Source organism: Mesoplodon mirus (assembly GCF_964341445.2).
Source record: "Mesoplodon mirus genome assembly, chromosome: 13".
NCBI classification, from domain to species: Eukaryota; Metazoa; Chordata; class Mammalia; order Artiodactyla; family Ziphiidae; genus Mesoplodon; species Mesoplodon mirus.
The window spans coordinates 68,788,100-68,796,555 of record NC_138989.1 but is presented as its reverse complement, the minus strand read 5'-3'; the positions used below and the strand labels follow the sequence as shown (position 1 = coordinate 68,796,555).

Sequence of the window (8,456 nt, the reverse complement as noted above, 5' to 3'; positions counted from 1 at the left end):
AAGAACTCAACTATCCTCAGGGCCCATGCACTGAAGAGGCACGGAGAAAGTGCACTAGTGAAAGTGGAGAGAATATTTTCCATTTAAAGACATTTCCTCACCCCACCTCCCCACCCGCCAAAAAAAGGTTTTGTTAGACCTTACACTGGCCAAGTTTATTGAATCTGTGAGGCCAGCTCGAAGCTAGATTTGACTCTCTGCATTCACAGGTTTTCCCAAATGCCTCGGGGCCACATAATTTTGTCTTCTTTCATGATCCATGACCAGGTTGAATATATAATTTATGCAACTTGGGATATGTTTCAGAATGAAAGGTAACTCTCTTTATAATTATTCTAGGACATCAAGTGTGACCATCTTGTGCAAACTGGAAGGCATTCTTACCCTGCAATGACTTTTTTTTTTTTTTTTTTAAATGGGGCCATTTTCCTAAACTATTGTTTAGGAACATCAACACTAAACTTAACATGGCAGATTCTAAAGAATAACTGAGGCATAGAGAAATTTAATGATGGGCCATTGGCATCTGTGTCAGCAAGAAAAAAAAATACTGGTTTTTACAACTTAATGACTGTCTTCTTCAAAATAACTAGTATTTGCTTTCAATTTTTATGCTTTCTGAATGCAAAACCTTTTTCCCTCATTGTATATATATTCTTGTTTTCTTTATTAAATTCCTGTCTCAGTGGAATATCAAACACTTTTCCAATTGGAAATAAAGGGCACTGCAGGCTACAATGGGATATTCTCTTTGATTTCTTCCCAGGCATAAGAGTTACAAATTAATTTCACTTCACAGAGCCTCTGTCTGTATCCTCAGTTTCAAGCTAACCTACTCTCCACCTGCTGGCTGCTTAGCCATCCCCCATCTAGTTCTATTTTAGGAAATTCAGCAGGTACCATGTGTTTTCAAACAAAAGTAGGTACCCTAATATGTGCTCTGAGCCAAAAATTCCACCAAACTCCTTCTAAATCTTTTAGAGTGTCTTTCATTAAAAACCAGCCTAGGGCCTCCCTGGTGGCGCAGTGGTTGAGAGTCCGCCTGCCGATGCAGGGGATACGGGTTCGTGCCCCGGTCTGGGAGGATCCCATATGCTGCGGAGCAGCTGGGCCCGTGAGCCATGGCCGCTGGGCCTGCGCGTCCGGAGCCTGTGCTCCGCAATGGGAGAGGCCACAACAGTGAGAGGTCCGCATACCGCAAAAAAAAAAAAAAACAGCCTAATCCACACAGATCACAGGAATCTGAATTTATTTAATAAAAAACAAAATCTCCATCTGGTTGAAAGCCAAGGAGCTTTGAACAGAGAGGAGGAAGGGAGCCATTTCTCAGAAGCTCAGGATTCTATTACTTTCCTTCCTTGTTTACACCAGTTCAGTGCTAAAAATGACATTCCCTGTCTGTAAATACCCCTACATCTGTTCATATTTCCTCTTTCCTTCTCCATGTACACACACATACTGCTATTTGTAGTTAGAGTTTGGAAGAAGAAAGGGAGTGTCTATTCCTATCAGTGGCATGTGGTTATATCCCTTCTGTCTCACAGGCAAATTTTGAGTCTATCAGTTTCATTTTACAGCAGATATGAAGGAAGTGATTTTTCTTTTACAGAATGATTTTATTTTTTTTTAACTTTACAGCTGACAGTAGAATCCCAGAAAACAAATGTTGCCATTATGCTGTGTCAAAGTTAGTTTAGGGAACCTAGAAATCTTCATAATTTATATAAATGCATAAAGCAGCACTTATAACTTTCCAGAAAAGTAATGGATTTGTTATTCTCTCATTTTTGATAAAGAACCAAAAGTATTCAAAATATTTCCTATTTGGCCAATGTTGAATAAATGAAGTTGTGCCCATAACTCTTGACTAAATGTGTCTTCTTTTATGCTCGAGGAATAAACTGATGTCTGATAGGACCAAAGAAGAAAGTTCTACCAGTTCTTTCATTAATTTTTGTGACTTTTGCACTCAGAGGTTATGGGTTTTGCTTCCACACACCCCTGGAGAAACCCTCTTGTCTGTGTATGAAATAGGGAAGACTACCTGACCCTTCAGTCACCCACCCAGGGCTGCTTAATGTCATATTCCTAGGAAATGCAGAACTGACCATATGTCAGCCCAGTAGACTCAGGAAAAGACAAGCTCTCTCCTTTTCAAGAAATGTTTATTCCTCCTTGTGGAGGGCAATCTCAAGCATATTGTTTTTGCTTTTAACCTTATGTGAAATAGCAAATTTCATTGAGGGAATGAAATTTAAGATTAGATAGTATAATCAATATCTAAACCCACTGAAGGTCAAGGATGAACATAGATAAACTAGTGGATTTGGTGCAAGAGAGATCACTGGTGACATTAGAATGATAGACTTGGCAAGAAAAATGTCATAGATCTCCCAGTATTCCAAGTACTTTCAACTTGGAATCCTGGACCTTGTTGATCACCCCCAAAATAGCACTGGGAGATCTTAGCAAATTCAAAAAGCAAACAGACGTTGTCTACGTGTTGTCTTACATATCCACAGTAAGTCAGCTTATATTTGCTAACATATGAGACTTTGTTGCATTTAAATGGGATTTCATCAACTCTGTGTGAAACACTGGTTATCTCACAGTTATCTTGCATTGGCTAAAAGACCTAGCTTACAATAACTAATTCATATAATATAACACGCTTGTCCATTGGTTTCTGTGCTCTGCCCAGCTCAGGCTCCCCACAAAGGCTGGATAAAGTTACCATATGAGGGGAGGGGGGCAAATCATGACATGGAACTTGGTCTGTTCACTGCCTGGGCAGTCAGTTTATACAATAAAAAGTATCAAATCTTCTTTTGGTCTGCTTTCTATGACAATATAAACTGACTAATTTTTTAAAAAATATATAAACGTAAAAGTCTATTTTATGAGATTGATTTTTGACCCTTATTGTATTTTAGCATGGCCTCATGGTTTTGAAAAATTAGAATTTATCTAGCAAACTTCTACTCTTAAACATTACAATTATAAAGGCAGAACTGTGGATGAATGTGGATAAAATAATAAAAGAGATCCTCAGTAGTGAGATTTGGAAAGGCTGATCTAGTCCAACTTCTAAACAGCTAAGGAAACTAAGGATTTTAGAGGATTAAAAGAATTGGCAATGACTAACAAAGATAAGATATTAAGAAGTCTTATTTATTGGCTAACTCTTATTTCTAAGCTAGTGTCTGTTGCGATATTTCATATAGCCAAAGAAATGATGTTGACAGAGAGGTAAGGGTGAAAATCATGTATCAATGAGTTACTAGAGAGGAAATAGTTGCAGGATACTCTGACTTCTAACAGATGTGAAAAGGAAATGAAGAAAATAAAGAGTACTATGGATAAATAGCACAAAACATGTAATTAACTACCACTAGGTAAATGAATACTTTGATATCCAGAATCAAAGTCAGGTAACTTAATAAAAGAAAAATAATCTTGATATGAGAATCAAAATCTTTAAAAGTGTAATTTCTAAGATGCCAAAGTAATTATGATAGTTACTAAGGACTTAGCAATTCTAGGCATTATACTTGGCCCCAAAAATTGCAGCCTCATAACCACCCTATGAAATTACTCTCTACATTTTGCAAGGTTAATAAATTATGACTTAGATTAAGTAATTTGCTCTAATTGCACAACTTGCAAGTGGTGAAATTGAGATTTGTACTTTGGTATCAGACTCCATGCTTTTCACACTTTTATCATAATAATAGTTCAAACTGGGGATTTTAAATATTAATTAATTGATCAATATAAACCAAATCCATGGAAATGATAGATGATAGTCCACATGCTAACCCCTCCATGCAATCTGGATTACATCTAATATAATACTCATTAGGAAACACAAACTTCACATGGTTTAAAGGTAATATGATCTGTTACTTTATTCTTTTCTAAGTGCAGATAAGAGAGAAGCAGAAGAAATCATTTTATCCAACTTGGATCTATGAAAGACCAAGTGTGTCCTGTTTATAGCACGGCATAGGAAATAGTTTTAGTCAAAACTAGCCTAAAGAAGGAAAGCAAACTATGGGAAAATCCTTCAAAGCAGAGAAAAACATTAAGTACAATACAAAACTATCAGGTAATACATTAATGTGATTTGCTCTTCACTTCCCTGTTTCTGTTTTTCTGAGTGTGTTTTATGCCATTGAATCCATTGTTCAAAAACCTTTAAGGATCCCCGATCACGAATAAAGTGAATAGAATCAAGTCTAAATTCCTAGACATGGGACTCAAGGTTCTCCATAAGGCAGGTTCAGCTTCTAACTCCGGATTGATCACCTGCTATTATCATTCTACAAATGGTTATCTCCTGATGACCTATAAAAGTAATCTCTCTAAAGACTTTGCAAATTTTCTACCTAGAATTGAATGTATCCCTTGTCTGTGCTGACTTGAAACTAGAGATATTCACCTAAATTTACCATTCCCTGCCTTATATTAGTCATATGGCTATGAATTAACTGTCTGGCTCGATGGTAAATTTCAAAACAAAGAATGTGTCTTCTTTGTTTTCCTCTACAGATTATTATTCTGTAGAAATTATACAAATAAATGGTAGGAAAGTGTAATGAGCTTTGAAATATAAGTAATATTTAGTCAAACTAAAAAGTTTAATGCATCCATTGGTTAATAATAAATTCTTAGAGATGAACATATTCTGAAACTTTTAAAACCAAAAAACACAGTTTTCCTTTTAAATAATATGCCTTTTGGGATGGTTTCTATTAAAATTTATTCCAATAAAAATAAATATTATAGAGAAAAATCATTCAAAATATATTTTAGTCCAACTTATTCCATTAAAAGCCAAAAAGCCAATGTCTCTAATTACACAGATATTTAGTTCAAGTCTATCCAGGATCCAGAATCATCTAATTATAGTTAAACGAATGAACAACAGATTGAATTACCAATTGATCAATTCAATTAGGCCATTAAGAAAACTGAAATCAGAGTTCCAGTGTATGGGCCAGTTATTTTAGTTAACCTAGTGCCCAAAGCAGATTTATAATTCATCAATTCAGTCTACTGTTTGGCACTCAGACACGATGAGATCTGAATAAAGTGGACCTGACGATCACCATGGCTGTTTCAATCCCTGCTACATTCTCCACCACAGACAATGAGACATTTTAAACCATCTCAACTCTTAGTGTTTTGTTATCAATATTTCAAAAAAAAATCCTTTACAATAATTTAATAGTAACTTACTCTGTTAAAAATATATAATTCCCCATAATTTTTCCTTCAAACATTAATCAACAGATTAGTTACCAATTTTTCTACCTTTTAATGAAACAAATAATTATTCATTTAATCTTGAAAATATACAATGTTATGAGAAAAATCTCTTTAAAAAATTTGTAACTTAATTTGAGCACAATAACACCATACCCTGCTCCTAATCTCAGGAAAAGTGCCACTACCTAGCTTCATCTGAGCGTGGACTCCATCCCCTCCCTCTTGAGGCACATCTGATATGTCTCCAAGACCTGTCCTTAATATCTCCCCACCTATCTTCATTTCTGAATCCTTTCTGATACCACTTTAGTAGCAGCTTTTGATCATTTCTCTCCAGAATTAATGCTGTACATTCTACCGTATCCTTCTTCCTTCAGTTTATCGTGCTTGCTTCCAAGTTCTCCTCCTTCAACACTTCCTATGCCCTATGACCCAGTTAAATAGAATGCGTGCAGTTCCTCTGAAAAGCTTTTCTCTCTATTTTCTCTGTGTTTTGCTGATGTGGTTCTTTCCTCCTGGTTTAGTTTTCTCTTGGCCTAGCTACTACTTGTTCTTCAAGACTGGCACATTGTTTTTCTCTCTTATGTAAGGGGATGGCACTCTGTATTTCTTCTTTCAAAGAAGAAATCTATGCTTTATCTATTTCACCCACTAGACAACCGTTTGCGGGGGCACTATCTTCCAACTTTGTATTCCTAGTAACCTGTGTGATGACAGGTATGTAAGATTCACTTAAAAGCTTGTTGAGTAAAGTATTTATGTAGTGAATAAACTGCAACTGCTTGCTGGAAGACAGCATTTCAAAACAACTATTTGATTCTTAAAATCTGAATTTAATAAATCTCTGTTACTTGGTGATATTAGAGACACCTGATACATAAAAGTGGCAACCTGAAATGTATTCTACATAAACTTGAATAGGGCATCAAATTACATATTATTTAGAAATGGATAACTCTCCACACATATGCACACAAATGAAAATACTCTCTTTATGAACTGTGGTAAAAACAAGTGTTGAGCAAAGTTGCAGAACTTCAAATTGGCATTTATGTTTCAAACTAAAGGGAAAATAGATAAGTTCATCAGTCAACATGACATTTAAATGGAAGAATGTATTTTTTTTAAAAAGTGGTAACCATATATGTACCACTTAAATGCTTCTAAGTCATGTTAATAATATGATGGATTTCTATTTTAACTGTGTCTATCTTACCCTATTAAATACATGTTACAATAGAGAAAGGGCAATATACCTGTGCAATTATGACTTCCTCAAACTGGTACTTACAGAAAGTAGAAATTGATTCAGAAAGGATTAGCACGATTTTAAAAATGAGGAAACGCTAAATGGCAACTAAAAGAAGCTGGGTTTGAGCATTTATTCATTCACTTAATCATTCTCTCACTCAATTTTGTACTTGTTGTGGATTTGTGAATTTGACCTCTAAACCAGTTTGCAAACTCTGGGATAAATGGGACAAACATGGTCTTCCAGCAGGTCCTTTATGTGGTCAACAATATACAATACAGGATTAATCAAGTATGCTAATAACGTGTGTTTATTACCTTAGCTCATAACTCCTTTGTGAAGTTTATTTTTGAATTCATAGAACTTTGAGAAAAATTCTCATTAGATGTAGTGATTTAAAAAAAATATATGAGTTTTCATTCAGGTAAGTAATACCCACACACCTCCAAAGTACAATGACATATTCTTGATTTTAGCCAAATTAACAATATGAAATTTGGCTTTAAATAAATCTCCATGGATTACAATGCAAATGTGTTTTGCAAGGTGAAGAAACAAATGTCAATGGTGATTTGATGATTATGTCTCTGTGTCTTTCAAATGTTTCCATTTCAAATTTAATATTTAATGAGTCCAAGTTAATCCCTTAATACCACTGGAAAACAGACTTTTCGGTCGTATTAAGATAGTCAAACATATTCTTGCCAATTTTCTATGTGGCTTACCTGGGTTTCACATCTGATTGAGTCAGATGCATTATTAAGGGTATGTGAATATAAATATTTAAAATTTTTGTGTATCTAATGGATGCGTAAATAAATGCATGTATGTGTTGGGAATAAATGCTGCATTTGCATCTGTCACTGCCTAGAGGATGGAAGGCAACAGTGTCACTGATGGTTATTGACACATTTAAGTCAGTATCCCTGTGACTAAGAGAGGAGAGAATACACAAAAGGGTTAGAAGCGGTTTTAGAAAAGTCCTAATTAAGGTCTCTGGAAACTTTAAATCACATTGCCAGTCTGCATTTGGAATGACTTGGGGATGTTACCCTCTACCTAGCAGAAGGACTTGTGATCACTACATACAGAATGTGGAGACAAGAGCCAACGCCAGTGCTTTGACAGCGAGTCTGTTACAACTACTCAAGTGTTGCCTTCATTGTGATTCTCACAAATGAGTCTAAATAAACCCTACAAGTAAAATTAAATGAGGAAGTATTGATAGATATTACATAGATAATAAGATAGTAGCAGTTATTGGAAGAGATCTTAGAAAATATCCATTCTAGGGCTTCCCTGGTGGTGCAGTGGTTGAGAGTCTGCCTGCCAATGCAGGGGACGCGGGTTCGTGCCCCGGTCTGGGAAGATCTCACATGCCGCGGAGCAGCTGGGCCCGTGAGCCATGGCCGCTGAGCCTGCGCGTCTGGAGCCTGTGCTCCGCAACAGGAGAGGCCACAACAGTGAGAGGCCCGTGTACGGCAAAAAAAAAAAAAAAAAAAAAAGAAAGAAAGAAAATATCCATTCTAACCTCTGATTATTTAGGAGAGAAAAATGAGGCCAGAGTCTTAGAGGTTTTCCAGGGAAGAGAAAGGGAGATAACAGATGGGGCGAAACATTTTCCTTATCATAATATCAATCACACTTTATTGTAATTACTCGTATGTCCATGTTCACCCAGAATTCTATATAAGCCAGGCTCTGTGTCAGTCTTAGTCATTGCTGTATCCCTAGTACTTAGCACAATGCTTCTCAGAAATGAGTGTATGAATGGATAAGCAAATGAATGTTCAATATTAAGCTGGGGAAGGCTCTTAACCTTGCTAAGCCTCACCTTCGTCCTCTGAAAATGGGGATAACAATAACTACCTCTTAGACTATTACCAGAGGAAAATCAAATAACATAAAAATGTTTAGCAATGGGCTTTGCACA

The 8,456-nt window shown here is 36.0% G+C and overlaps 1 protein-coding gene across 1 annotated transcript in view; it reads right to left on the bottom strand.

The window, feature by feature from the left end:
- DCC (DCC netrin 1 receptor) overlaps positions 1–8,456 on the bottom strand; it is a gene marked incomplete at its 5' end in the record, with an annotated part of 1,195,962 nt that overhangs the window by 659,686 nt on the left and 527,820 nt on the right. The gene's annotated exons all lie outside the window — the stretch shown is intronic.